This window comes from Columba livia, chromosome 9 (assembly GCF_036013475.1).
Source record: "Columba livia isolate bColLiv1 breed racing homer chromosome 9, bColLiv1.pat.W.v2, whole genome shotgun sequence".
Classification (NCBI taxonomy): domain Eukaryota; kingdom Metazoa; phylum Chordata; class Aves; order Columbiformes; family Columbidae; genus Columba; species Columba livia.
In genome coordinates, this window is record NC_088610.1 from 13,835,354 (window position 1) to 13,855,003 (window position 19,650).

A 19,650-nucleotide genomic window follows, 5' to 3' on the forward strand; every position below is an offset into this window, starting at 1 on the left:
GTATCAGACAATAGCAGCATCAGCAAGAGTCAAAGGCCAAATAAGAGATTCAGTGGTACTGGTTCCACTTTGAGAAATAGTAGCAAATTCAAAGGGATTAATATTGATAAATGAGAGTTTGGCTAAAGATTAGAAATACATAAACAGTATTTGCTGTCTTTTGTTCTTCAGCCTCAGAAAATTAATATTCAACCTCAGTAATGGAATGAGTGTGATTCCTTACAATTGAAGTATTCTGTCTCTGCAGAATGTGGATTTGGATGCACTGTTAAACTGAGTCACTTCTGTGGAAGGTGGCACGTCACAGACTATTGCTAAATCTTCTGGTCCTGATGGAATGATGTAATCAGTGGTAGGCAAAAGTACTTCTCACTTATGGGATGAATTTTTGGAAGATGCACCTTTCACAACATTCTCCTGAAAATTTGTTCCATATGGAATTACTCAATATTAGGTTGCTCTGCAGTCCTTTGCACAGAGAACATCTTGTCTTGTCATTCTATTAGGGTTATTTTGTGTTAATATGTTAGTCTACCATACATGGGTGTTAACTTTGGATACATACATATGTACTTGTTTAATTCTGTCCTTTTTGTAACTGCTGTGATTAATCATTCTTATCTGACGATTTATCTTTGTATCTTTTTTTTTTTTTTTTTTTTTTTAATTAAGGTTTTGCTGCAAATTAAACACAAGTGTTTTTAAAACATAGGGCTCAGTACATTGTGTTAGCAAACAGCTATGTGCTGCATTGTAAACTGAAGCCTTCACTCCAGGTCACCTGGGTTCTTCCTCCTTGCAGTTACCTCCAGTATTTTCATTTAAGCTCCCTGCCTCTCTCTCCATCCCCTTCTGCTCTTCAGCTGCAGAATATGTTGGGTGACTGCTCTGGTTATTTATCTGTCTGTCCTAGCTTGTTTCATTAACATTTACTGTGGTTTACCTCCTTCAGCAGCAAGGCAGTCTCATTCTAGAGAGACAAGAGTCCGCCTGCCAGTGGACCTTTAACTTGTCTGGTTTAAAAATAAACAAAGCAAAATCTGACCATTATGAGTCTTGGCTTCGCCTGAGCTAACATGGCTTGGACAGACATACATGTCTCAGAATTCAAGGTGGAATTTGCTGTTCTGCTTAGTGTCAAGGTGGCTGTAGGAAACGGTTTCTGAGAGAGTTGTGTAGCATAGATGGAAGCAGAACTCTGTGCCTGCTTCACATGTCCCTTTGGCTTTGGCCCTTTCATCACTTTTATTTAGGGAATTAGATTATCTTCTATCCAGGAATCACAGAAATATACATTAAAGAGAATTTATCTACATTTCATTCTTCACTGTGTGGTACTTTGGTGTTATTTTTCCATCTGCTTCCCAATATTTCCATTTGCATGGTGAAATATTGTTGTATTGTAAGCAAGTACTGTGTGGTGTTTACTGTCCTACATGGAGAAGATCCTGAGCTGAAACACATGTGGTTTACTTTGGCCATGTTTGCTTTCAGGAATTAGATTTCAGAAAATCACAATGTGTTGTGTGAGTTTCTACCAGAATAACAAGTGCCTGCCTGACTGCATCTTGCCACATCCTGTGTGCTAAATAATCTTTTGGTTGTTTTTATTAGTCTATGCACATTTTGCTGCATTGACTGAAGGAGAGTTGCCCTGAAGTATAAATGGTCTGAATATGACACTTAATGCATATCTAAGTAGTGTTGATAAATACTAATTTTACAAGACGTTAGCTTTGTAAATGGTTAAAATATGGCACTGGACACCAAAGTGAATCACATTGTATTCTGGTCAAATGGTTTATAAGTTTATATCTACTTTTAAAAAAACCCGACTTGTAAAACTCTTAACCTTTCAGAATTCTCTGAATCTATCCTTTCTATGCACACCCGCAAGAGCGTGTACTGAAGAGAACTCACTTCTCCTATCGGCACTAAATATCAATATCATTTTCCTTTCTTAAGAATTCATTTAGGCCTCCTGAAATACAATGGCTGACTGGCAGATTATTAGTGAAGAATAAAGCAGAAGTTTACTAAATAAAGAACAGAATGTCCAAATTTTCAAAGCATGATTCTTATCAACTATTCTGACTTCTCACAAAAATCAGAAATGACTGAATACTATCTAGATTTACAGTATCCCAAATTTACTTTTATCAGACCAAAACACCAGCAAGGTGTCAACAACCATCATATTGTGTCCCGACAACAGTTCTTGGAAAGTAGAAAGAGAGCAAAGCTCTAAGAAACATAAGAATTACTTTTGTCTGCTATTTAGTTAAATGAACAGTTGTTTTTTCTGCATATTATGTGTAGGTTCTGTTACTATTGAAGAGTTCATCATATTTTTACTGTTAGAATAATATAGTTTTTAGTTGACTGTTGATACGAGTGAGGACTATGGGACTGGTCTGTGTGTAATCAAATACTGACTTCACAAGAAATTCAGCATGTATGTGTGGCTAATAACAAAAATATTTTGGCCATGCTGGCCCTCCAGAAACTTCCAGGTTGTTTATCTGGGCACAAATGTGTATTAGTCTGCACTTGGTTTTTGTTCCCTGTGCTTGAAAACAGAAAGTAATAACTTGTGACCTGACAAATACCCTCCCTTAAGGACAAAATGGCTTTTTAAATTTCTAAACCAACCCCCGTTATTATTGATTCTTTCCTTCAAGCTATAAAGTATTTTAAATTAAAGAATAGGTGATGATTCAGAGCTGTAATCAACTGCTATGTGTTTGAGGAGCTGTGTAGCTCCCTGATGATTTTGTTAGGCAACATGAATCAGATGCATTTGGTGAGTATCGCGTCTTGCACTCCATCGTTGGTGCCTCCTGCATCGTTTCTGCCCTCACAGGACAAGGGACTTGGGGGTACCTGAGGTAAGGATTCCTTGAGGATGAGACACTGCTCCTTCCCTGAGCAGTGTCAGTGAGGTCCATACCTGAGCTGAGCAAGGCAGCACCTTCCCTGTCGCATGTTAGGATGTGACCTTCTTGTGGGATGAACTGGGCAACTGTGCCTGTCCTGCCACCTGAGGTGTTGGTTTCCACACAACAGGAATAAATGCAAAGTCTGCCTGGAGGAGAACATGGTTCCTCCCAAATGAGTTTTATTACTTCTGTGGATTAATAGGTCTTTATGATGTTTGTAAATTTTTGTGACCTGGATTGTTTTCATGAAGTGCTCACCAGAGAGAAGGAATAATAGAAACTATGAATAAAGCTTTCTTGATACTTGCTCACCTTCTATGTTGGGTGTGTCTTTTGGGCTTTCTGGCAGTAGGTTTTATGTGGATGTCTTGCTCTCTCATGCTCCACTAGAATCTCTCAGAGATTCCTCTGATATAGTCATCCCAGCTTTGTTGCATTGTCCTATTCCCTTGTCACCAATGACAGCAGCTTCTTGTTGGTAAAAGAAAAAAGCTATATTTGTAATTGGTTTATTTATTTACTCACTGAAGTAGGATTAAATATGCTGTTGCTCTAAAGGAGACTAGAGCAGGGCTTTAGACCTATGTTTTGGTACCTAACAACAGCAAGGACTAATATATTATTACATCGTCTTTAACCATTATCGATGCCACTCTGGTAGTGATACAATAAATCAATACTGCTTTCCCACCTGGGTGGGGAAATCACTGTGCCTTGTAGGACTGTCTCCTCCCTGGTTTCCGGTAACCCAAAGTGATGTGTCTTGTGCAGCAAGTTGTCTGTCCTGGGGCCCCCTGGAACCATGACGCATCTTCTGTGCTCATCTAGATGAGTCTTATTACCTCCGAGGGCAGTATGTCGTCATTACTGTCACATACACACATTGTACTGCCAAACAGCTGTTAGGAACGTGAGATCCATGTTCTATTACGTATATTTCACACTTCACACGTTTGTTCTTGCCTCCAAAGTACTGCATGGGGCAGTGTCTAATCATATTCTCATTTGCAGGGAAAGGAGACGTGCACAGCAGCTCACAGAGTGAATGATTTACATTAATAATAAACTAACTTGTTATGTTCGAGAATGCTGATAAACTGGCTTTATGCTATACAGACTAAATAGTGAATTAATAAAGATTCATACCTCATGACGACCTGTGGAAAAAGGCGGTTAATCCAAAAGTTTAGGTGCATTGTGTGTATATATATATTTATATACATATATATATATATATATAAAACCTTGTTATATGCACCTTCCACAGGTATACATACATTCATTTTAATGTAACCTGACAGCTACTGTTTGTATAAACAGCTACTACTTATATGAACAAAATTATTAATAAAAGCAGCTCATAAAAATAATTGGGAAGGGCATGTTTGCTTTCAATTACAAAGCATCATAAATACCAGTGACTGGAGTCCATTCTACTACATGCTGTGCTAGAATCTGATTTATCTGATTTATTTAATGAGTTTCTAAATAATTCAATTCTGAAATACAGGAGACACTATCAGTAACATTTCATAAAGTGAAACGTTTAAAATATATTTTAATACAACAGTATCCAACATTCTGCAGAATAGGTCTCAAACAGTAAAACCTAATGGTAATGGGACATTATTTAGGATTATAACTTTTGACATTTTTATTGTGTAATCTGTCTTCATTTGTGTGAACAGCTCCATTGGTAAATAAGGACTTAACTTCATTTAACACCCATAAAATTGCTGATTGCTCCGAAGTTGAGCAAAATTAATTCATTTCCAGGATGGCAAAGGGGGAGATTTTGTTTTGGTCCATTTTTTATTACAAATGACTCAAAGAGCAGCTTCCTGTTAATCAGAGACAGATACCAAAAGGAAAGTGCTAGAAGGAGACCAAGAGATCTCCAAAATGGATCAAAGGGGTTTTATTTTTTAAGGTATTTGAAGAATCTTGATATTGAGTGTCTTCTGTGGTTCTGCTCTGTGCTCCAGCATGGTTGGTATGAGAGCAGGCTTGCTGTCCAAAGAGAATAGCAAACAAGAGGACCCCGACCTTGGGGCATCAAGATGTCCCTGCAGCTCTTCTGACTCCTGGCACAGGTGGGGTGGCTCCAGCTCTACCTTTTCAACTGCATAGGTGCCACAGAGATGAAGATATAAAATGCTGCCAGACCTAACACACCATAGGTCACATTCTTCGTGCTTGACTCTTTGCTTCTGGAGAGCTACATCGTGGGATCTGTGTTTGACTCTACTTGGCCTTAGTTGTGCTGTGTGTGAACAGCTGCGCAAGCTGCTTTTAGTGGTGCAGCAGAAGTGTGGCCAAAGTCAGGACATTGCGATTAAGGTACCTGCAGGTACCTTAGCACCTTAGCCCTGGAGCTGATGCTAACGTTTTTAACAGAACACCATGGATGTTGCAAAAGGGAACTGTAGTTCTGCCAAGACTAGCCAAATAAAGAGTATAATAATAACAGATGGCTTGTCTCTCCGTCTCCAGGCTAATGCCATCATGTCACTCCTGAAATTTCATAGAAGGAAATAAATAACTGTTTTTTATGGTTTCTGTGTCTTCTAGACATAACAAATCTAATTTATTCCTTTGACTGCAAGTCTTAGTCACTTACTACATGAAAGTAATGACTGTATTTTATTTAAATTCCTAGTTTGCCAATCTGAATAATAAAATCCAAATAAATGCCTGTTATCATTCTGAACACAATTATCATTTTTAACCAGAACAACCCATTGGACTTGACTTTATCCATTTTTGCCATTCAGTTACTAGGTGTTCCTGAATGTGTCTGTGTTACAACAACACTGCTTTGAGTTCATTGACATGGGAGAAACCATCCAAAACTCTGTGAGTGGACAAAAAGGCAGCGGATAAGCTTCAGTGTAAGCGCTGCAGGTAATGCATTGTGGAGGGAACACACCTGCACGATCTTGGGCTCAGAGCTGGCAGTTAAAACTCAGGAAAGAGGTCTTTGAGCTATTGTTTACAGTTCCATGAAATCACCATATCAGTGTGCAGCTGCCAAAAAAAGCCAACAAAATGTTAGACATCCTCGGGAAGGTTATGGAGGGGAAGGCAGAGGCCAATGTCTGTATGTGTTAGGATGCTGAAGGGAATAGAGATGTGACCTCAGGAGCCCCTAACCAAGATGAGCTGTAGGTCCTGGAGAATGCAGAGGGACTGCAGAGAATGTGCTTGTGTGCTCTTCACCACAGTTTCTCATAGTGCAGCTGTGTGGAGTATGTTTGTGCAGTAGAATATATGCACGGGAACCTGGTTCAATCCTCCTAATTGGTTTAAATCTTACTTTTGTTTTGAGTGGACAAGTGGGAACAGTTCCTCAGCTGTCAGGTAGAATAATTTTGGAGCTCTTTTGTCCCTATTTGAAGATAAGAGTTCATACAAACAAACCAAGGTTAATATGTCACCTCTTAGTGTTTTTCCCACAGTGAACCAGAAACATATCCTTAACAGGAGATGCCTTTTATGTTTATGAAAAATGGTTAAGCACTTTTCTGTGTCATCATTAACATTCCCCTTGGATAAAATCCAGTGATGAACAACTTCCTGATGGAAGAGGTCGTGGCTTTTTCCTTTCCCATAAGTATTAAATGTCAGTAATATATTTGGGCGTAGTGATGCAGATAAAGATTTAGACCCATGGGACCAGTGGCATTGAAAGAATAATGTAAGCTGTCTGCCAACACTGCTTTTAAAAGAGGTACGAGGCATATATGTTATTAGGAACAGGGCAAGAAACTAAAATTATTTGGATTTCTTGTTCTATTGTAGGTACCTTAAACATGGTACAGCTGCTACCCACCTATGGAAAATAGTAAAATTCTGTGTTTGTGCTGTGTAACTGTGCAGAACAGTGGCATAACAGGTGCAAGTTGTGAAGGGTGAAAGAAAGCCTTTAGGCATGCAATCTTTCTTGTTATTTGAAAGATGCAGAAGTTTAGTCAATTTACAGAACTTATGAATGGTCCATTCTAACTGGGATACTTCAGTCCTTCCCAGCTGACAGGAGGATGGAATCCACACTGTGGCTGGTGACGCCACCTTATGCATGTAATGCATTAATGGCATCACAAAATGGTTAATCCCCTCCAAATTCTAGACTCTTGTTTTCAGTAATATTATTTATTTGAGCTGTAGTGTTGCTTGACATTTTAATTAGTCTAAGGAACTCATTTATTGTTGTGCTTCTATTGTAAAGCAAAATACTTCCTGCCCCCGATCTCTCTTTCTTAGTTGCCATCAGGATCCTAAAACAATAGCTAATTTTTATTCATTGTACAATATATGCTAATTCATACACTGAAGACAATCTGATAGTTGTTTTTTTTATTTTCCTGCATTATTAAGGGAAACACACTCATTGTTTAATTAAGAGTTTAAATTTAAAACATCTTCTATTTCTAAATGAAACCTGTGACCTTTATCAAGGCCTCTGAAGGAGATTTTGGTCTCAGAAAACACTCTAAAGTTAAAGTGATGTTTTTTCTTTGACAGTCAGACTTGTATAGTCATTTCCCCTTGGCGTCAGTGCTAAACTCTTATAAGATTTAAGTTTAAATGTGTGAAAAATGAAGAAATGAATGGATGATTCAGGACGCTTGTTATCTCTGTCTGGGGCAGGAGAAAAATAGCTTTCAAGAGAAGTATCTGGATTGGTCACTAAATTCAGTAAAGGAGGCAAGATTTTATTTCAGAAAGTGTCTAAATTCAATTCAGAACCTAATATTTTAAGGCTTTCTTCTCTACCCCAGAACACGATAAGGCTGGTGTTTCCAGGACAAAGCATTTAGCTCCTGAATGGATATAAAGGGTAAATTATTCTTATTTTATGTGGTTAATACCAAATGTTGCATTTAGGAGAAATATAGATATGTCCTATTGGTTGATAATAGGTACATTTGAAACATTCAAACCTTTTTTCAAATAAATATCCCCAGGCTAAACTGGGGTCACAGAGCTTTGTGCAGAGCAGCGACATGGGAGTTATGTCACTGACTTCAATAGGACCAAGAATTTGGTCTTGTTGACAGAAGTACCAAATGAATTATTGCAGAGCTGAAGCTGTAGATTGTTCTTGAGCATTTTCCACTACAGACCAAGATGGGTGTTTGTTTCCTGTTACTCTTTTAGGATGTTTGCAACATTGCTGCCTTTTGGTGTGTTGCTGTTTTCCGTAATGGTTACCTGCGTGAAACAGGAAAATCGCACAAGGCTTTAGTTAGAACTGTGCATTGAATTGTGAAGGAATGTTTTTTCATTACTTTGTTCTTTTTTTTTTTTAAACAAGATATATTTTAGTGAACTTCTGTATTAGAGACCCTATGCCTTGGAGAAGGAACATGAGCTTTCTGCATGAAAAACGGCTTTAGTCACTTTTTGCACATGCTGTTTTGTGGAAAAAAAGAAAAACACCTTCTCTTTTCCTAATTCCTCATGTCTGACACCTTGCATTTTGTGTCAGGTCTGAAGGCAGGGAATGTGCAGCCTGATGCTTTGTGAGGAGAGCAGGGAGGCTGTGGGTATTGCAGCTATCAGTCAGCAGTGTGAGTGGGGCGGATTTCTGTGTAGATCTGCAAATTCCAATTCTTGTCTCTGTGAACTGTGTGTTCTCCATTTCATGATCCATTAAATGGTTTTCTCCTACACATGCGTACATCCGCAAGCTGCCAATGATTTTCTTAGTTGATGGATGTTCTAGAAAAAAAAAACATTATGAAAGTTGTTGCTAACAAACATGTTGAAATAATAGGTCCAATCTCTCTTATCTGTTCTTTGGCCTGGATTTATAAGGCCAGCCTAATAAAAGTCAAGAAGCAGAGGCAGGTGTTTTAGCTTCACTGCTGCTCTGGCATAAGGCATGGTTTAAAGTTTCCCTTCTTTCTGGGAATATACTCAGTAATAAAACTTTTCAAATGCTCAATTCTGTAAACATTACATTGGCCAAAATCCATGTTGCCAAAGGAAAGCCCTAGCTGTATGCTTATTTGGAAGGTGAAGTGGTTTACATATGTGAAAGTTATATACCAGCCTTGGAAAGATGAGACAGATACAGAGAGGGCAAGGACGTGCACTCTGTTCTGCAGTCCTATGGTACAGTTGTCCGTACTCTATTGAGTACAGCCAATATAATTTACTGGCCAGGAGACCTTTTAAGGGTTGTTTGCATGTACTAAGGTAGTTTCTACAAAAGTTTTAAATGGATTTAAGTGTGGAGAGGCCTTTGAACATACATGTCTTTGACTTTCTCAGTTCAGAATTGTTAGAGTTACTTGCTGTGATACATATTTCCATATAATGATCTGCCTTTTTACTAAACTCTTCTAAACCAAAGACTATGTAGAAATGGTACCAAAAGATATATTCAGACTTCCACGGAACAGTTCTTCCTTGACACGTAATCCTTGTTGCTGTGCAGTAAAATCAAGTAGTAAATTCTAAAATCCATAAAGTTAACTGAAATGTTTTAAAGATGAAATTGCATCTGGTTCTCTTGGGCTTTGTGCTTTACTGTCTTGTGTTACCAACCTAAATCTGTTTGTGGATGTTTTGCTTTTAGTGACAGATCTATAAAATAAGCTAAGAAGTCTCCATGGAAGTGTTGTAGGAGTTCATCAGCTAACAGAAAAACAATTATTCAGCACGTGGTTATTTTATGGATTTCTACGCCACCTGCCCCCAGTCTCCCATTTAAGAAGAGAGTGATTTGCAAACTGATGGAGTAATGCACAATAATCCTATAAGTGTCTTCAGGATGGGGTTCTTGTGGAGGAGTGTCACAAAGTTGTAACCTGGTGTGTCCAGCCCGCTCCCCCTTGAGCATGGAAATAGAAGGAAGTTTGGCACTGACTCACTTAGGGCCTCTTCAAGTGCTTCTTCCAGGACGTTTTGAAGTTATTTTGACTAGGATCTGTGAAACAACACCTAATTTTTATAGTGGAATTGAAACACTTGCAGGGAGGGACATAAACATTTAAAAAAAAATAATTAAAAAGACAACCAATAGAAAAGGCTTGGAAAGAGAACGCCCGGCAAGTTTTTTTGCATTGCAAGTTTAGCCTACTGTAGTTAAATATCCTGAAGTATGTAAAGAGAACTGAAAGATTTCATTCTTCCTACACTGTTGACATCTTTCCAAAACCATATTCCACTGACCCGAGCAACTTTGAAATAATGTGTTTTCCTTCTCGGCCCAAGAGATCTCTTACTCTTAGTTATTTAGAAAAGGCATTCTTGGTGAGCTATGCTTTCTAAATAAGGGTAGACAGTATTTCTTTTTTGTAAGAAGTTAATGTTGGCTTTGTGTGGTCAGTGGTATTTTTTCAGCTGAACTGTTTTTTTGTTTGTTTGTTTTGTTTTTCTCCAGGCAGTTTCTATAGATTTTGTGTCATTTATATGATCTGTTTTCATGGAAAAGGGGATCAACCCTGGAATATCCCAGAGCAGTAAACAAGACAGTCTTGAACTACAGAATGGGAGACCCAGCTTGAACCTTGAGCTCAGAATAAGAGTGAGGTGAAAATCCTCTCTTAGCTGTGTGGTAACAGCTGATTTAGTACTTGCAAAGGCATTGTTGTCTTCAAAGGCAGCATGTCCAAAACGGAATCCATTTGTTAACACAGTAAAATGTTGGCCAATGAGCTAATGAACTGTTTTGACATATGATATTTTAAAAAATTATTGTTGGATATAGTTTACCAAAGTAGAACCAAATTAATGATTTAGTTTCATTTCCTATGAAAAAATGGTGGGTGTTTTTAGGTTTTGGTTTTCTGTGTGTGTCCCCAGATTTACTTAGTGATACAGTTTGCATTCACTGAGTGGTTTCTATGGAACATGTTTGGTATAAACACAAAAGACATGTCTCATTTGTGTGTATTAGGGGATTTTAGTGCCCAACCTCCACCTAAACTCTGTCTGTGAAAGTTAAATCTGGCTTTCCTTGAAGTAATGGAAAGGCTCCCTTGATCTGGAGAAACCTAAAGAGTTAATTACTTAGTTCCTTACTTGAATTCAGTGAGATTGCTTCAGTGTTTGAGAGCTACTGTATTTTGTAATTATTTTTTTTCAGTGAAATCTAATGAAACTTTGGTTATTATGCTGAAAAACATCAGTATCCTTACTAATAATGGCAAGTGCATGCTTGTAATTTTAGGAGTGAAAAATTAGGAGACTATAATATCTATGTGGATGCTCTCTTAACTTCTGTCATTTAGCAAATATGACAATTTCTTTTAAACTCATCACTGGAGTAATTCTGTCTCTTTTTTTTGGTCTGATTTCTGCTTGCTTCTTGGCTATGCAACTTCCAGTTCATTTCCACAGAGCTTTTAGTATGTTTTGCTAATTTTAATCTGTTCCAACCCTCATATTTGTTCAAATCAGGTTGTATTTAATTAGATGCAATGATGTAAGAGGATGGTTGGACTCCCAAGTACACCATTGTAATGGACTAAAAGTTTGTTTTATTTGTTATTAAAGGCAAAAATTATGTTTTGTTCCTCTATAAGTTTAGAATACTGGCAACTTAATAGATCAGGTACTTCGCCTTTTTGTTTGTTTGTTTGTTTGGTTTTTTTTTGTTTGTTTGTTTTTGTTTTTGTTTTGTTTTCTTTTTCTTCCTTTAAAGGTTACTTAGAGGAAAATTATAAGCATCAATTCATGAGGGGAAAAATGTGATATGGAAAAATATCAGCATTGCCAGCAGTGTTGCTGATTCCTGGCAACATGAAAATGTGAAGGGTGGCAGGTGGGTATGTTTATATAGACATTGAGCTCTGTATGTATATCTGGTCAATTTTCTTCTCTAGATTTCATTAAGTTATTCTTGGGACACTTTGTAATGCAATACTCATTTTCAAGGTTGTATGAGGCTTCTCTGAATTGCGTAAATACTTCAAAGGAAATGTTTACCACTAGTCACCATGTTCTTTATCAATATGAACAATAAAAATGTCTACGTGAGTTGTTTCCCCTTTGTGGATTCCCTTCTGTATATAGGTAGTTTCTGAGTAATAAAACTAATGAAGCTTGGCTTCCTTACATTATCACATTTGGTACCACATTTCTCCTGCCTCAAGAACAGGCAGACAGACCAGAGCTGTGCATGTGAAGACTGACCTGCCAATGTTCTCTCAAGCTTGCTGCTCCTCTTGACTGGTTGGGAAGTCCATGGAAAGCCCCGATTCTTGGCTGCTGCACAAAATAGAAGTGGTTTTAGGAGCAGCATGTGGCTGCGTGGTGCCCCTTGGTGTTTGCTGTAAAAACTTCTTGTCTGAGACCTACAATCCTCTGTCAAGTTTGATCGAGGTTGGGTAGTGTGTTCCAAAGTTGGTATGAGGTACTGACGTGACTGTGTAAGAATTACTTCCTTGCAAGACTTCTGAGAAGAGTGCTGTTTTTTTTTCCATCTTTGGCTGCCAAGCTGCTCTTCATGGAGGCCTTGACATCCTTTCTGGCCTGCCTGTCCTCTTTGTAGCACCCTTCTCACTTTCTCGTTTTTATTTCATGTTTGTTTTAAGTGAAGCTGCCATGGAGAAATACACTTAGGCTGTAGGTGCAGTAAGGAGCATGGAAGGACAAGCACAAAGACCAAGCATCCCTTGGCTCCTGTAACACATGGATTTTTTGTGAACATTTAAACTGAGACTTTTAGTGGCCTGATAACTACAGTCTAATACCTAGTTATTCTAGTGGCTTGTTACATGAACATTCATTTTTGCTCTTTGGCTGCCCCATCTGTAAATAGAATCTGGTCATAATTTTCCTGCTTTTGAAAAGTTCTTTGGGCTCTGCAATTGAGTAATAGGTGTGGGGGTATTACGGGATGTCTGATCACTCTGCAGGTGAGAGCAATTGTAGAGTGACAGAAATATGCTTCTGGTGAATGCAGCATAGCTTTAGGAATTTCGTATTTTCAACCTTATGCCTGTGTATTTTTATACTTTCTTAACAGTTTTATGTTTATCTATTGTATTATTTATCTTATTTTTATTTAAATAGCAATCCTGATCAGCATCTAATTATGCTGTATTTTTTTTAGCACACCTGACTGGCAAATGCCTTGTATGGATATCTGATATATTCCTTGACTGGAGCTGAGGGCTTTCTCTTAATAATTTGACTTGCTATGCTTTGAATAACTTGTTCACCTTTGTATATTTGTTCTTTATTTTGAAGGTTGAACAGACAAAATGTAGAATGTTGTTCCTCGTATAAAGCCAGTGAATTTTAGAGGAAGTGAGATATGGAGTGACAGTGCCAGAAATGAAAGCAGAGCATGGGTTTTCCAGGTTCCAGTCCTCTACCTGCTAAGCCACTTGATAGTCATACCATCAGTTGAACTGGTAGAGCTGAAATGAAAAGAGGCCACAATATTCAATGGCATCTCATTCCTCAGTTACGACACAAGTAACAAAAAACAACAAAAAAACCCCCCCAAACCCTCATGCTTAATTTGTAGATCAAAAATAGTAAGTTCTGAATCTGCTCCATTTTTACCATTTTAAAATATTTTTCTATTAATGGAACTTCATTGTTTTTAAAGTGCCTCTTTTTTTCCTTCCCAGGAGATTCCCTTTAACATGGGAAAATTTTAAAAATCCTTTAAATGAAATACATGATAATTTCAAAGGGGTCTTGTCAAGACAGTCAAAATAAATGAGGATTTACAATTTAGATTTATTACACCGTTGTGGAGGGGGAAACCATCTGTGTTATCTGGTTTAAACATAAACACAGCAAGCACTTCTAAATACAGAATATTTAAGCAGTTCTCAGTATGCTGAATATTATTGTGTTTCAGTGCATATGCACAGCATAACACAAAATCATATAGAAAAGTCAAAACAAATTGTAAAAGTATGTTATATTCCTTCACTGCTGATTGTTTGTGGATGATCCCAGGCCCCAATTGTTTCTCTATTAATTTGGTTATGATTAGAATTTCCTCTGTGCAATCAGAATAAGAGAAAAATACAAACAAAGCAAGTATGAGACTAATTATATAGTTAGTATGGCTGAAACGAATAGACACCTTTTCGACTATAAACTCCAAAGCTCTGGTTAAACTTCAAACTGCTTTGGATATGGTCTTAATGAAAACCTCGTGGTTCCAAAAACGACTGAATCTTCCATAAAACAGATCTTCATTAGGGAAACCCATGACATGGTTAATTAAAAAAAAAAAAGCAGCTGTAAGTCAAGTAAAGCTGTATAGAGGAGCTGCAATGTAGGTAATAAGCTATGAGGATTTATAGGTGCAGTTTTTTGGTAGCTCCTGTGGTAACAGCTTCAGTGCCAGTTTGTTTCAAAGTAGGTAAATTTGTTTTCATTATAAAAACTTCATCTGGTAGCCACTTGTCAGAGACAGATATGATAACAGAATCAAACAGAAAATTAAATAGGAATCAGAATAAGAGACATAAAAGATTTAAATTTAAAAATAAATTTAAAAAACCACCTCCCTAGCTAGAGACAGCATCAGTATCTCAACAGTTAACAATAACTGACATTAAAGGTAGTACATGTACATTCATGTTTGAATTCATAGTTGAATACTTTTTCAAGGGGAGTAACAATATTCCTTTGTGTCTGTGGAGGCCCCATGACATCTGAATACTTGGCTGTCATGCATTCAGCATATAAAAGTTTATAGCCTGTTGGGAGATGTCAAATCTACATGGAAGAAAGTTGGTGTACATGATAAAATTGTTCCAACACTCTTACTTTTAATGTTGATGCTTTTAAAGAAAAAGGAAACATTCTCTTTTGTCTCTCTTACTCTGTTGACATTTTTATTTACACTTATATTTCCAATCTCTAGTGCATGTAGGCAGCTCATGTTCCTTTGCAGTGCTGGGGATCTACTTTAAACAAATTTGCTTTCACGGAGGAAGCCGGTGGTTGTTGTTGTTTATTGGTTGGTGTTTTGGTTTTTTTCACAGAATCACAGAATGTTAGGGATTGGAAGGGACCTCAAAAGATCATCTAGTCCAATCCCCTTTGTTTGCTTGTTTTAATAAAGCCAGATCCAGGAGTAGGGACCAGAAGAACAGCATTGACAATATTTCTAGGTTTTCATCTGAAAGACTTGGAAGGTGCAAAGATTATGTCTAGCTATGCTATTGTTTTGATCAAAGTCATTATATGACATATGCTTTGTATACAGTCGAGTGAAGAGAGCTTTGGGACAGGGCTCAGATACTGCATTGTGTTTCTAGATCTGCTACTGATCTACTGTAAAATGTGGGTAAATCTTTTAATATAATGATTTTTGCATAGAAGAAAAATTCTAGATCAGAAAGTAGAATTCTCATTACTGCTAGTGATAGGGTATCATCAGTTCATCTTGCATATGTTTTTCTACAAAGATAAAAATATTGGATGGTTCTGGAGCAACGTCAGTTCTGTTAGTCATGATGTGCCACTTGTCTACACGTTCAGATACTAAAATATAAAGGGTGTAAATAGGCCTACACAGACCACTAACTCCTGTTCTGGCTTCCTATGGCGAGAACAGCAGCGAGAAGGGTGTTTATTCATTCTGCTCAGGATTGAATAAAATAACAGACAGTTTACTTCAGAGTCAGAGGCTGACCACAGCAATCTGGTATCCTGCCAAAATCCACTCCAAACTGTTGTGAATGAAATCACAGTTTTTCATTTCATTTGTACTCTTGAAAGTAGCTGGGAACATTACAGTAGCCAAGGGGTAAACTCTGGATAAAGAAAGAAATCAGACAGCTTCCAGTTGTTCCAATTTCTGTTTAGTGAGTGCTAACGGTATAAGGCAGTCCACAGTTGAGCCCTTGAAATATCTTGTGCAGCACATGGGGTTTTTTTCAAATGCAGTTAACAGGGGAAATGTGCTTGTTTACTTATCTCTAGTACAGTTCATTTGGTTCACTTCGAAATGCAGATGCAGAATTGTGGTCACTGCACTAATGAACTTCATATTAAAGCCATTTTGGAAATTGAGGATGTCAGTGAACTCTGACATACAGTATAGAAGGATATGCCTTTGTATAAATATGACTTGGTAAAGGGCAGTGTCTTGTCCTTCATGTAGGATAAAATAATATTTCCTATTTTTGTACCTTATGTTCTATGGAAAGTGGCCAGTAAAATTACATGAATCTGTATCTCCTTAAGGTACTTGAAAACTGTTTAAAAAGTTTATATTCAGGATGCTACTTGTGCCATTAGGTGGTGCTTTCAAGCTTCTCTAGCATGAGGAGGGAAGCAGTAGAACTGAGCTTTGTACAGGATGTGCTTCCGCAGGGTTGCAGAGGGTGCAATAATGAAGCCCAGCTGTGTGGGTAACAGGATAAAATGAGGGGTTGTGGGAGAAGGAGACTAGTGAGGCTGAGATTTGGCTTGTGAAAAATGTGATGGGGGAAGTCATGTGCTGTGAGTGCCCTGCAAGTCTAGAAGATGATTCTGAACCAAAGTAGTTAATGAGGTTAACACTGGTTTGTATTAGCTGAAAGTCTGGCTGATTGCATGCTGACTTTGGATGCACACTAACATCTTTAGCTTTCTCAATTTGCTGTTGTTGTCTGCTTTAGTATGCTGCCCTATTTGTTCAGAATGAGATTAAGATCTTTTCCACAAAACCTCCAGACCTCTGGTTACGAGGAAGGATTTTAGAGGTGTGTACAGACTTCTGTGAATAGGTAGGCGTATTCTGAGATTCCAGTTTTACTGGGATTTGTTTTAAACAGACTGATTCCTGGCTCCTGGGAAGCTCTCTGTTCACGAGGAAAAACAATAAAAGTCAAATCTGAGCCTGTTGGAGGGTGGATATTATTTAGCTAGGTCACTTTGATGTCTTTGAGCTCCTTGCTAAGGTGGTGTCCTTCTGCTCAGTGATGTATATTTTAAATATTCTTGGAAGTTCTGTTTCTACTCTTTTCCTTCAAAGTCTCACTGCAACTGGAATCTATATCTATTTGTGCATGAGGGAAAAGAGAAAAGTAATCTCCCATGGGTTGAACAAGAGAGTTAATAGTTTCGGTACAGGAATTTACAGAGAAATTTTAAGTACTTTATACTTTACTATTCTCTGGAGTCTTTGCAGTTTAAATCTAATACTGGGAAGCTAGTAGTTAGGGCCTGGGAGAAATAATGGCAAATTATTAGTTATGATGGTGAGTGGTAGAAAATGTATACAACACATAAGGATCTGTTTAAAATATGTCAACAATGAATAGTTATGAAAAAAGACTGGATGGAGATGACTTCTTATTTCCTCAAGGATTAGCTTGGAGACAATTACTTTTGTTTCGTGTTTTTTATTAATGACTTTGGCATGAACAATGGGATTATGCTGATGAAATCTATTGATGGCCAAAATTTAGGAGGGATCATAAAGACAGTTATTTTATATCATAAAGAAAGAACTGGACAGCCTTGGAGACCAAAGTAGCAGAATCAATAAAACAAACGCCAGGGCTGGGCACCTGGGAATCAAAGCATCTCTTCCGGAGACTCACAGCTGGAAGGTCACAGAGGGAGAGGGTCTGGGTGCATTGATTGCACAGGAAGAGTATGGAGCCATCAGTGTGACATGGCCATGGAAAAATGAAATGTGCATCCAACAGAGTGCTCCCAAAGGATGAGTACTGATGTGCATGTTCAGGCACCCTAGAGACCACTCTGAGTATGTTGTGAGCAATTTTAATTACTCGTGATCAAAAGAGGTGGATCCAAACTGGGATGTCCAGCCAGAATCATTGGAGGAATGGAGAACTCCTTGTACAAGAGGAGATGAAAAAACATGACTGATTCTATGTCAAAAAAAGACAGCTGAAGAGGCTATTGTTGCTGCTTATATCAGAAAGGAGAAGGGCTTCTTTGTACTTAACCTTTTATTGTCCAAATGGTACCAAATAGTCATGTGTAAAATTACAACTAGTGACATATGTATATATATGTGTATATATATATGAATATGTAGATATTTAGATATACATTTTTCCCCAGTTAGAACAACTTGAAGGTTTTGGAATTGCCTAGTTACTTCAGTACTTTTTTGGTTTGTATTTTTGAGACCACAAGAGAGTAATGAATTTCTAGGTCTAATTCCACATTCCCAACAGTCAGTAGGCAGTGAGTTGATGCTTTTGAAGCAGCAGTTGCTTGCATGCTTTTTGTAGGTTGGGGCTGAAGCTTCACATTGGTGGCACAAGACAACTCATTTACTGATCCTTAGCAGTGCAGTATGAAATTATATGGGGGGGGAAAATAACTTATTCAGCCATACTGAAATAAACTTTTAAAAGTATTTGGGCAGATAGTTCATCCTGATAGTTATAGTTTCAGTTTTTGATCTCTGAGAACTTCCTCACCTTGACTGTTTCACTGCTTTTATGTGAATGCCTAAACTAATTGCAGACTCTCTGATCTAGCTGCCTCTGTAGACTCAGCTGCTATTTTGAAACCCTATATGACTGTGGTTATGATTTTCTTTTTAGGCTTCAGTAGTATATGTGGAGAAACTAATGACTTAGTTCAGTATGATTTGACAAAAACAATTCACCTTTCAGAACATGCCAGTTGTGGTCAGCTCTCCTGATATTTTTGGCTCATTACCATCCAGGTTTGAATGACTGCTAGGACCAGGGTCTGGGATAGCTTTGAAAACAGGGTATTTCCTGCCCTTTGCTTTCCATGAATTCACTGCTGACCAGCCTTCACTAGCTTGTGAAATTCAAAACACTTTCAAAATCCAGAGGAGGGAACACACAGTGCTCGCTGCATCACGTTACAGGGGTTGTTCACAGGGACTTTATGCAGACCTCCTTTATAGAAAAATGTTCTTTAATAACAAAATGTGACATAGAATGTATATGTAGAATTTTAAAATGAGTTTTTAATCACAAAATTATCCAGCAAAGTACTTAACAGATCTTGAGGATTGTTTAATTTTTCCTCTGACATGCTAAAATCCCTTTCTGTTTGGGAAACCATACAGTGAAAGTCCCAAAGCAATACCACTTGAATTATCTAGCAGTTATATTTCAGGAGGATCTGCAGCCCAACAAGTATGTGATAAGAAACTGAATTTTGAAAAAAAAAAACAACAAAAAAAAACCCCAAACAATAAATTTTGTCCTTCAGCCATTTAGGCACAGGCAAATCACAGCCAGAAAGAACTGACATTCACTATGTATGTTACATGCCCAGCTTTATTTTTAGTCAAGAGTCAGAGCTGGTCATGCCTGGACCTAACTCTTCTGGGCAGCCTGTGCATTTCAAACCTGAGTCTTGGAGTTTGTAACCATTGCATCCAGCTCAGAGAGGCACCTCTGCCTTTCCCTTCCCAGCCTCCCCCATGAGCAAACAGCCCCCTCCAAACTATGTAGCCATAGTGATGGTATGTGTTTAAATCCTGAGGAATCTCACTGTTGGGATGATGCTTATGCCTTTTAGTTGAATGGGAGTTTTACTGGCTTTTGAAGACTTTGGACTGGAGCTGTAAAGTTAAAGTTGTCATATGAATAACTGTATTAATTGTCATCAAAGTACATAGTTTGATGGCTTCATTTTTCCTGCAATCACTTCTCTTTAGACTGCAGGCAGACAAGACAGCAGGCTTTTCTTTTTCAAGCAAGGACTTCTAAGTTTGATGCTGAGGATTGCATAGAGTAAAAAAAAATCAGTTGAACTTGCAGATAAGATG